We start from the raw sequence: 12,018 nt of genomic DNA, 5'->3' as shown, positions 1-12,018 counted from the left end.
ATCCCAGAGGTAACAATAAGAAATCAACACAAAATTCAGCACCTTGTAACACCAAGTTATAGTAGTCTCCTTATCCACCTTCATACTACCATTTGTAGCAACCACTACCTCAGGGTTAATAGATCTCACTTCACAGCCTAACTTCTTGACCAATTCAGAATTTATATAGTTATGAGAGTTCCTAGTATCTATACAGTTTGGTACATGTTGCTGGTGGGAAAGAAATCAAATAACTCTGTTCAACAAGGCGACGACAGATGAAAAAAAATCACCTAATGTTTTTTGAATTTGTTGGGATTTGAACTTGATACCTTATGATTCTCAACCAACTTCATTGACCATTATATTACACCCTTGGGTTAAAAATTAATGTGTTAAGTTATATTGATAAAGGTTATTATGGTGTTCCTTTCAGTGATTATTTTTTCTTCCAAAGTTGACATCGCTTATGAAAAATCCTGCATACAGAGCACATGGCATTGAAGAAAAATACTGGCACCTCAATGGAAGGACAAGATTTTATTGAACAAAGAAATATGGATAGAGAAAGGAAGTCAACATTTCCTATAGATAATTTGGTCTGGTTCTTTTGCATATGAGACCGCAAGAACTAAATGGAACAAGTCGCGGTTGACATTAATCGGAACCAAATTTATAGGATCTGCACCAATCGACAAAGCTGATTAAGTAGATTGATAAGTTACTAAAGTTGACTACATTAGAATGTGGTGAGAGTCCATTTGACTGTCCATACAAGTACTCCTGATATGAGAAGTAAAAGAAAATCAAAGACTGTTAAGTTCAGTCACATTTGACAAGGCAAAAAATGTATAAATAAAAATACGTGTAAAAGCAACTCGTGGAAACTTTGAGAAACATAAAATTTGTCTTAATCTTTAGGAGTAATCCTTGCATGTATTTTGCAGCCTCTAGCTTTCTGGTGTACTTTTGCATTCCTTGATACAACACCTCCAGGCTTTTGAAGTTTCACCACATCTATGTTAGGCCGAGCCTTCAACACATCTTTCAGCATACTAAAAAGTTTCTCCTGCTCAGAAGATCGCCACATGATAAACAAATAGATGAAAACTAGTATTGTCAAAAGCAGTCCTGCAAACAGTCCATTGCCGATTATTGGTGATCAATCTCATTTAATTCATCAGGTAGTCATGAAATACTTTTTAAGATTTCCCAATCAAGTTATTCCTTTGGCTTTTTCACGACATCTATAGCCTTTCTGTCTCTCACGAAAAGAACTAATTAAGGAAAGAGTGTAGTTTATCAAGAAGTATCCTATGGATTAGTGATCTTAAACAAAAAGTGTAGTTTATGGATCAAAGGTGATTGCACCCAGAAAGGACCCATCATTAGTTTGATATGGAAGAGAAAAAAGGGCAGCCTGATGTACTAAAGCTCCCATTATGCGCCAGGTCCAAGGAAGGGCTGGACCACAGAGAGGAGAAACTGTCAGAAAATACACGTTAAAGGCTAAAAAGATCACACGATTCTTACTTTTGCTAGCACACCAGAATGGCTAAGGGGCTTCTACAGAAGAGGCATAGGAAACATAAACTGGATTTGATAGGTGTTCTGCAATTCTTCCTTTTAACTGATAACGAAAAATGTTTTGAGAAAGAGCATAAACCACTTCCCACATCACTAGTACTGTATGCATCGTCATACATTTCTCTGAGATTTTTGTTTCAGCGCAATTCTTCATAAATACAAAGGGATGTGAAAGAGTCAAGCCAAACAATGTTGGTATTGATAGTATTGACAATGTTACATGACACATTTCTGTATAGTTAGTATATCATTTACTTTGGGCCATTTGTATATTTTGGGCCTTGTACATTTTATTTAATTTCAGTCGAACCCGGCCCACTTATCACTTTGTATATAACCCATTCATCTTGTACAATTGAATAGCAGAAGTAGAATAACAAAATATCTTTTCCATTTTCCTCTCTCTAGAAGCTTCTGAGATCCAAGCTGAGTTCTCTTAATATGGTATCAGAGCCGGCGTAAGTTCGACCAAGTTGTTGACCTCTCCGTCATCTTCTAGGATTTTTCAATGACTTTGACGGTTGCATTCACCTTCTGGGACTTTTCGGCGACTCTGACGGTTACGTTTTTTATGATTTCCGATAACTGAAACAGCTGGATTCAGAGATTTTCGACGATTTCCGGTTCTATTCTTCCATTCTCTCTATATTCCTGTATTAATAGTGGTTTACAACTGATTTTGCTATTTTCCTTATGGATTCATCTTCCGCTGCAATGAGTACTACTACCAATACTCTATCTCTTTCTTCCCCATTATACTTGCTTCCCTCCGACTCTTCGAGAACCATTTTGGTCAACACGACCTTCATTGGGACCGGCTATGGGAGTTGGAAGAGGGGGATGATGTTAGGTTTATCGTGCAAAAAGAAATTAGGAATGATAAATGGTACCATACCTAAACCTGAACCTAATTCTCTTTCTTTTAAACCTTGGAATCGTTGTAATGATATAGTTGTGGCATGGATCCTGAATAGTCTCGACAAGGAGATTAGAGAAATGGTTATGCATACTGAATCTGCTAAAAAACTTTGAAAGGATATCGAGCGTAGGTTTGGACAGGCTAGTGGTCTAAAGATCTTTCAAATCTGCAAAGATATCTCTTCCATTACCCAAGAGAACTCTAATATTGCTTCATACTTTAATAGAATTAAGAGGCTTTGGAATGAGTTGTGCTTTTCCATATTCTATCCTGAATGTGAGTGTGTATGTAAGGAGGCTTTTCAGAAAATTGATGAGGAACAAAGGGTTCATTAGTTCTTAAGTGGTTTGAATGACTCTTATTCTACTATTAGGAGAAATATCCTACTGATGAAGCATTTACCTGATGTTGATAGTGTATATTCCATACTTATCAATGATGAAAGTTAGACTGAATTTCAGAATGCTTCTCTGCCAGCCTTCAGCTTCGAATCTGCTTCTTTCTCCACAGGGTTTCAAAAACTCTATTACCATAAGATAAATTTTAAATCTTCTCCGAGAGGAACCTTTGATTCCACAAAAAGAAACAACATAACCTGTACGTATTGTAAGAAACCAGGACATCTGATTGAGCAGTGTTACAAGTTTCATGGTTTTCCTCCTAATACTAGGCCTCCCAAATTCAAAAGGACTGTTGCCCTTGTTCAAACGGTAGAGAATCAGTCTTTGGGAGTGTCTGAGGCATCCACCTCTAATGGCAAACCTATCATTGCTGAATCTGGAAGCTCCAATATTTCTCAAAAGTAATTTGCTCGATTGTTGAGTTTACTTCAGCAATGCAAACTAGTCTCATCTCCTACTGAGATTTCTGCTGGTTCAGCCAATTTTGCAGGTTTGATTAACTCTCCTAATTTTGATAAGTATGGGTTCTTAGTATGTAATTTTTCTAAGATAGATGATAGTCCTTGGATCATTGACTCAGGTGAAACAAGTCACATGACTCCACATTCTTCTTTTCTCACTGATATTAAGCCACTTATATTCCCTTATCTTGTTACTTTACCAAATGGTTACAAGGTAAAAGTCACTAATACTAGTACTCTTCTTATTTCTCCTTATAATACCTTATAAGATGTACTTTTAGTTCCTTCTTTTCAATACAACCTAATTTCCCTTCCACAGTTTATATCTCAATTACAATGTGTAGCTTATTTTTCTCCTACTCATGTGTATTGCAGGGCCCTTCCTTGAAGGAGCCAGTGGTACTTGGTAATTTTCAGAATGGGCTTTACATCTTCAAGACTCCAATCTCAGCAACTTCTACTGATTCTGTTTACCTTGATAATTTTCCTTTCTTGCAATCTTCTGTAAATAATATTACTGCCTCTGTTTTGTTTGATATGAATAAGAGCAGTGTTTTATCATCTAATGTTGTTTCTACTAGTCATATAAATGTTTCTACTACTTCCTTACTAGTTCCTTATAATTTGTCTGTTGATCATGCTTGGCTCTTAGACTTGGCCATATGCCCTTTTCTAAAATGAAAACCATTCCCGCATTATCTGATCACCTTCCACAAAAACAATCCTTTCTTTGTCCCATTTGTCCCATGGTTAGGCAACAAAGAGTCCCCTTTCCTGAAATTCAAATTCACTCCACCAAACCTTTTCAACTTATACACATTGACTTGTGGAGACCATATCATACACACACTTACAATGGTTTCAATTATTTTATGACTATTGTGGATGATTATAGTAGAGAAACTTGGACACACCTTTTACTTTGCAAAAGCAATGCATTTTTCATTCTTCAGTCCTTTGTGACACTGATTCAAACCCAATTCCACACCACTGTTTAGAGTGTGAGGTCTGATAATGCTTTTAAGCTAGGGTCCAGCTCATCTGTAATGTCTTTCTTTTCTGCACATGGTATCCTACATCAAACCACTTGTGCATACACCCCTCAACAAAATGGGGTTATGGAGAGAAAACATAAGCACCTCCTTGAAACTGCTAGAGCACTTATTTTCCAGTCTAAACTACCTGTTAAATATTGGGGAGACTGTATTCTTACAACTACCTATCTCATTAATAGGTTTCCCACTCTCCTTCTAAAACACAAATCTCATTTTAACACAAATCTCCTTTTAAATTAGTACATGGAACTTTTCCCAAGTTTTACCATCTTAAAACTTTTGGTTGTCTCTTTTTTGCTACTGTCCCTAAACTACACAGGGATAAATTCATATCCAGAATCATCCCTTCTATTTTTATTGGTTACCCACCTGGTAAGAAGGGTTACAAATTGCTAAGCATTAGAAATTTCAGTATTTTCCACTCAAGAGATGTGATTTTCCATGAACATGTCTTTCCTTATACCTCTTCCTCTTCTTCCCATCTTTTCCCTTCTTCTGTGCATATTCCTGAACCACCCATCAATACTTTTGTCCCTTTCCCTGCTGTGCCTTCTGGTTCTAATACTTTTTTCACCTCTCCTCCTCCTCTTAGAAAATCTTCTAGAGTTCCTGCAGTTCTTTCTTACCTGGCTGATTATGTATGCACCCCTATTAGTAGTTCTAAATACTGTTCTAAATCTTCAATGGATTCCTTGCGAGAGCCTATATTTTATCACCAAGCAGCCTCAAATCTTGCATAGCAGGAAGCAATGCTGAAAAAATTTCAGGCTTTAGAGTTGAACAATACTTTGTATATAGTCCCTTTACCTCTTGGAAAAAAGGCTCTCCCATGCAAGTGGGTATATAAAATCAAGCAAAGAGTTGATGGTTCCATTGAAAGATATAAAGCTCTATTAGTCATTCGAGGTGATGTTCAACTGGAAGGGGTTGATTTTACTGAAACATTTTTCCCTGTGGTCAAGTTGACCACTGTCAGGTGTTTGTTATCTGTGGCTGCTAAGAAGGGTTTGATTGTACATCATCTTGATGTAAATAATGCTTTCTTACATGGGGATCTTTTTGAGGATGTTTACATGAAAATCCCTCAAGGGGTGTCTGTCTCTATTTCATCTGCTGTAGCTTTGTCATCTTTGGCTTGCAAACTCAATAAATCCTTATATGGACTCCGCCAAGCCTCTAGGCAGTGTATGTCAAACTTAGTTCAGCCCTCCAATCAAAGGGATTTCTTCCTAGCATGAATGATTATTCATTATTTCTCAAGGTTTCTGGGCGTAATCTCACTGTCATTGCAGTCTATGTGGATGATATTTTTGTTTGTGGTGATGATTTTGCTGAGATTTCCCTATTAAAATAGTTTCTTGATGATCAATTCAAGATTAAAGATCTTGGCGAGATACATTATTTTCTTGGTCTTGAAGTGAATAAAGTTTCTCAAGGGTACTTGGTCAGCCAACAAAAGTTTATATCAGATTTATTATCTGAGTTTCATTGCTCTTCAGTCACTCCTGTAGTATCTCCTCTGGATCCTCATCTGAAATTGTCCGCTGATGTTGGTACTCCTCTTACTGATCCTTCCATATATAAAAAACTGATAGGGAAGCTTAAATTTCTACAGCATACGCGACCAGATCTTTCTTTGACTGAACAACATCTCAGTTAGTTTATGTCTACTCCAAGGGTGCCTCATTTAGAGGCTGGTTACCATGTCCTGAGGTACTTAGCTGGTACTTCACATTTGGGTTTGTTGTTACCCAATTCCTCTGGTTTTTCTCTTCGAGGTTTCAGTAACTCCGATTGGGCTAGTTGCGCTACTAGTCGTAAGTCTGTGTTAGGTTTTGTATTGTTTCTGGGAGATTGCCCAGTTTCTGGGAAGTCCAAAAAGCAACCCACCATTGCCTTATCTTCTGCTGAAGTAGAATACCGGGCTTTACGACTTTTGATTGGTGAAATTACTTGGTTGATTCGCTTGTTAGCTGATCTTGGAGTTTCTGATCTTACACCTGTTGATGTCTTTTGTGACAATCAAGCTGCTGTCCACATTGCTAAAAACCCTATCTTTCACGAATGCACCAAACACATTGAGGTGGATTGTCATTTTGCTCGGAATGCTTTAGCTACTGGTCTTATTTCTCTCCATCCTATCTCCACTTCTGCTCAGCTAGCTGACATATTCACCAAGACTTTATTGGGTGTTCAGCAGCAAGGTTTCCTTCCCAAGCTTAGAATGGCTAGCCCTTCCAGCTTGCGGGGGGGTGGGGGATGTTGGTATGGATAGTATTGACAATGTTACATGACACATTTCTGTATAGTTTGTATATCATTTACTTTGAGCCATTTGTATATTTTGGGCCTTGTACATTTTATTTAATTTCAGTCGAACCCGGCCCACTTATCACTTTGTATATAACCCATTCATCTTGTATAGTTGAATAGCAGAAGCAGAATAACAAAATATCTTTTCCATTTTCCTCTCTCTAGAAGCTTCTGAGATCCAAGCTGAGTTCTCTCAATAAACAAACCCAACCTTTGCTCAAATGTTAACGAGCCTGGTGAAGCTCAAGTAAATTCATAGTTCAAACATGAGCTGGTTTATTTCATCGACAAGCTTAGAGATCTCCAATGTTTACATCATCAAGAAGAGAATGTTAAGAGCACAACTCTCGGTGTTAACTACATCGTCATTTCTAATAGCTCTCTCTCCAACCAGGACCTGTTCTAGCGCTCATCTTCCGAACCCATCAAAAGAATGGACCCAATGCATTTTGGAATGATGCACTCCCTCCGTCCTCCCATCCCAACTTATGTGATGTTGTTTGAAATGCATAGAGTTTATGAAAGAACGAAAGACTTTTGACACTTATGGTTTAAAACAAGCCATGGATATGTCCATGGCTATAATCATCTCAATGAAGGTAAAAGTAGAAGTCTCTAAATAAAAAAAAGTACAGAATCATCCTTGGTTTCTTGGGTTATTGTGTTTTCTTCAAGAGGAGAAGTGCTTAACTGTTGATACACGATTGTCAATTTTGTCTATGATCATCATAAGTGGAACAGTTTTTCGTTAAATAATATGACTTCACTGTCAGTAACAAAGCATACCTGACTCAGCACTAGAATAACTGTGGCATATCAAAAGTTCATCGATACCAAGAAAGAGATCACAACATTAAAATCAATATATGGGCGCGCGCTTGTTGCATCTGTTGTGCACACGTGCATTGGCGTGACTGTCTAAGACATATGAGCCATCCATAAGTTTTTCTAATTCAGATGTTAAGTCATTCAGCATCGAGCATTGGACACAGAAGATCAGATTGCATAAATGATGGACACTACATTTCATACTGCAAATTCGAGGAGGAATTTCAGTCACCAACGATTTCAGCCGCACCATTAAGGAGCCGTAGGCAGAGAGGTGTGTCAGCACTGGCTTCAATCCTGAACTCACACTCTTTGTCCAACGTCATCTGCCTTACGGTATGTAGTTGAACCACCTGCTGCTGTCACTGGACCAACATTTGTGCCTCCATACGCCACAAGTCACCCGCGTCTGTTGTTGGTTCCAACTACGTGCAGATCTCTCCAAAAACATATTGTAACATTTCAGTCATAGTATAAGATTTAACAAAAGATTTCCAAGATTCAAGCAAAACTATAAAGGACAAATAATCTCTGCTTAATGGATTTAACATACTCAAGGTCATTTCAGGTTATTTATAACACAATGCTGATCAAAAGAATCACCAAAAAAGGGTAACAAATGTTAAATAGATATGGTGTCCATCAAAGATAATGGTGTTACAGGTATTCTGTATCCCAAGAAAGGTGATAGTTGCGACAGAGGAAATCGATCAGTTTCAGTAAATTTTTACTCTATGAAAACTTCTCTCAACTTTAAATTCTTGATAAATAGACTCATGTCATCAAAGTTATGATATATCTGTAGCTAGAGATTAATAAATTTATCGGTATAAGCAAAAGAACACACACTGATCAGATGAATCTCCTAAGTGACAGTAAAATGACAACAGATATAATGGTGTTACAATAGACCCTCGTGGATTCAAGCCGTGGAAACAGCCTCTAGCAAAAATACAAGGTAAGACTGCGTACAAATAGACCTTTGTTGTCTGGCACTTATTTCCTGTTACAACTTACTATATATAATGGTGTTACAACTTACGAGTATTTCTCATCTAAGAAATGGGATACTCTAAGCTAAAAGAATTGACCTCAGGTTTATATCACTTGAGTATTTCAAATCAAAATCAAATGAACATGACAAAATACAAAGCAAACTGAAGAAGTAAATCACTTAATTCTCAAACTAAATGCCAAAAGAAAAAGTCTATAGACTATAAAGTAATACAACAATGCTTATTGGCTGATAAAATTTGCAAATAAGGAACTACATAAAATTCATGCAATTACATTCGCAAGCTAACCAGGACAATACGTAAAAAGATAAAAGAAAAAGGGAAACTGACCTCGTGAGAATCATGAGGTCTCGGGTTTGATTACTAGCCGAGTCAAAAACGTTTTGGTAATTTCATCCTATCTGTTAAGCTTTAGTGGACAGAGTTATTCGGTACCTATGCTGATTACAAATAACACGTCTCGTGAAATTAATCGAGGTACAAACATAGATGAGTGACTTATGATGACTTCCATCATCAATACGAGGTAAGTATCCATTTATTTTAAATTAAAATTTTTGAATTCAAACTTTAAAAATTAAAAGTCTTTGTTAAAGTACCATACCCTCCAAAAAAGAACTTTCCGCGCATAATTTGGAGTAATCAAGTCCTAAAAAGGTACCAAACATTTTATGAGAACTATAATGTTCTATTTTAATTTATCTAACATAGTTTGAATTTCGAAATCAATCAAACGTTTAAATACTATGAGTTACAATTAAATATTCAAAAGACATTAAAAAGTGTTATAAATAAAAAAATGTGTAATTCCACAAGATCTCAGTAGGCTTCTTGTTTATTCAACAATGGAGGAAGTACAGAGTTTGATAGTTGTAGAAGAAGAGTGAAAGAAAGAGAACTGAGAGAGAAAGAAGATTAGGGAGAAGAGAATATGCTTGCATTCATGATTCTTCAATGTGTATAGTAACATACATTTATAGGCTAGAGATTAGGCTAACTAACTAACTAACTAACTAGCGTTAGCACTAGTGTAACTAACTGAAAACAGTTATAACAGAAAAACAACTAGTTTATTATTGCTTCTTCTAGATCCTTCTCCACTCTCTTTTTCATACTTCAACACTCCCCTCAAGATAGGAAGGTGTGAAGATGTCACAGATCCCTTGGCATTGAGATGGACTTGTTGTGCTCTTATTAGTCCTTTAGTCAGCATGTCTGCAGGCTGATCTTTGGTTGTAATGTAGTGAGTTTTGATCATTACTTGTACAAGTTTTTCCTTGATAAAGAAACAGTCAATGTCAATATGCTTTATTCTCTCATGGTATATTGGATTTCCTGCTATTTGTAGAGCAGATTTGCTATCACTGAACACATCTACTGGTAGAGCTACTTTATTCCCAACTTCTTTCATCAAGCCTAGGATCCAAACCAATTCGGCTGTGACTGCAGCAAGACTTCTAAACTCTGCTTCTATTGAACTCTTGGAGACAGTAGTTTGCTTCTTTGATTTCCAGGAAACTACTGATTCTTCAACCTTCACAAAGTAGCCTGTTACAGACCTTCTAGTCTGAGGGCATGATGCCCAATCTGCATCACAATAGGAACTTATTCTGTCATTTGCATTACTAGACAGTTGTACACCATGACCTGGTTGGTTTTTAACGTACTTCACAACCCTAAGTGCTGCTTCCATGTGAGACTTCTTAGGATCTTGAAGGAACTGACTTAGAGTTTGAACACAAAAGGCTATATCTGGCCTTGTCATAGTTAAGTACAACAACTTGCCAATTAAATTTTAATAAGCTTTTTGGTTTTCTTGTGGATTATCAACAGTCTGGTTTTGCTTGACATGCTCATCAAACTGTCTAGATGTCAGCTTGGTGTTGTAGTCCATAGGAGTAGCTGCAGGCTTGGCTGCTGTCAAGCCTAGTTCAGGTAGTAACTCCGGTGCATATTTTCTCTGATGCGTCAATATACCTTTATCAGACCTTGCAAACTCTATTCCAAGGAAATATCTTAGCTCACCTAGATCCTTTATTTTGAAGTTTTGATACAACATTGTCTTGGTCTCTTCTATTTGCTTTAGACTATCTCCAGTGATCAAAATGTCATCAACATACACTAGCATAAGAATGATCCCTTCAACTGTCTTTCTAATATACAAGGATGGATCATATTTACTCTGAATAAATTGAGACCTTATCAAAACCTCTGATAGCTTGGTGTTTCATTTCCTTGGTGCTTGTTTGAGACCAGATTGGGATTTGAGTAGTCTACATACTGTATGCTCCCCCTGACTTGTAAATCCCTGAGGTAGATCCATGTACACTTCATCATCTAGATCACCATTTAGGAATGCATTGTAGACATCCATTTGTTGAACACACCAGTGTTTTTTAGCTACAGTAGCAAGCATAGTTCTCACTGTCTTCATCTTCACAACAGGTGAGAATGTTTCTTTGTAATCAATCCCTTTTCTTTGTCCATATCCCTTTGCTACCTGTCTAGATTTAAACCTTTCAACTTCTTCTGAAGCTTTGTATTTCACTTTATATATCCACCTGTAACCAATAGCTTTATTTTCTCTAGGCAAGAGAACAATTTCCCAAGTATGATTGGAATTCAAGGCATCTATCTCAGTCTTTATTGCTTCCACCTTTCTTGGATCTTTGCAGGCCTCAGAGTAATTTGTAGGTTCAGCCACACATGATGTTTGTAGCACATAGTTCTTATAGGACTGGGACAGTTTGTCATATGATACATGATTAGCAAGAGCATGAGGTATCTTCCTTGTGTTTTTGAAAACAAAATCATTCATTCATAATGGTGATTTTCTTTCTCTAGTGAACTTTCTTTGATCTTGAGATTCATAAGGTTGAGCTACAACTTCTGTTGTAGTAGGAACACTCTGCAGTTGCTGGTTTTGCTGAATAACTCCTTGATCTCTATTTGACCTCCTTTGATACATCTTGGTTATGGGTTGTCTTGTAGTAGGCACACTTGGTTGGAGTTGCTCTTGCTGGTTAACTGAGTTAGAAACCCTTTGAAATGATACATTTGTAGGAACTTATAAAGTTGTCATATCATCACTTGTTACTGGATATTGATCTTCCAAATGAAATACATGGTGAGGTGGTTGAGGCTGCTTTTTGAGCTCCTTAAAAAGAAATATCTCTTCCGTAAACATCATATCTCTACACACAGAAAAAGTGTTAGCAGATATATCATATACTACATATCCCTTCTAAGTGCTAGAATACCCCATCATAACACCTGTATTTGCTCTATTCATGAGCTTATCAATTTAATTCAGTACTTTAGCATAACAAAGATACCCCATTACTCTTAGATGATCACAATTTGGTTGTGTGCCATATAGCCTTTCATAAGGACTAAAAAAGTGAATGACTGAACTAGGCAGTCTGTTTATGATACATACTGCAGTTAGAACACAATATC

The 12,018-nt window shown here is 37.0% G+C and overlaps 1 long non-coding RNA gene across 1 annotated transcript; it reads right to left on the bottom strand.

The window, feature by feature from the left end:
- Nucleotides 1–702: 702 nt before the first annotated feature.
- Nucleotides 703–1,761, bottom strand: LOC124888720. The gene is made up of 2 exons (XR_007047495.1): nt 1,513–1,761; nt 703–1,048 (listed from the first exon to the last, which is right to left on the bottom strand). It is a non-coding gene; the product is annotated as an uncharacterized LOC124888720 (long non-coding RNA).
- Between the last annotated feature and the right edge of the window lie 10,257 nt (nt 1,762–12,018).

Source organism: Capsicum annuum, chromosome 11, assembly GCF_002878395.1.
Source record: "Capsicum annuum cultivar UCD-10X-F1 chromosome 11, UCD10Xv1.1, whole genome shotgun sequence".
Lineage (NCBI taxonomy): Eukaryota > Viridiplantae > Streptophyta > Magnoliopsida > Solanales > Solanaceae > Capsicum > Capsicum annuum.
Note: the sequence above shows the minus strand (reverse complement) of the source record. Positions and strands in the feature narration are given on the sequence as shown.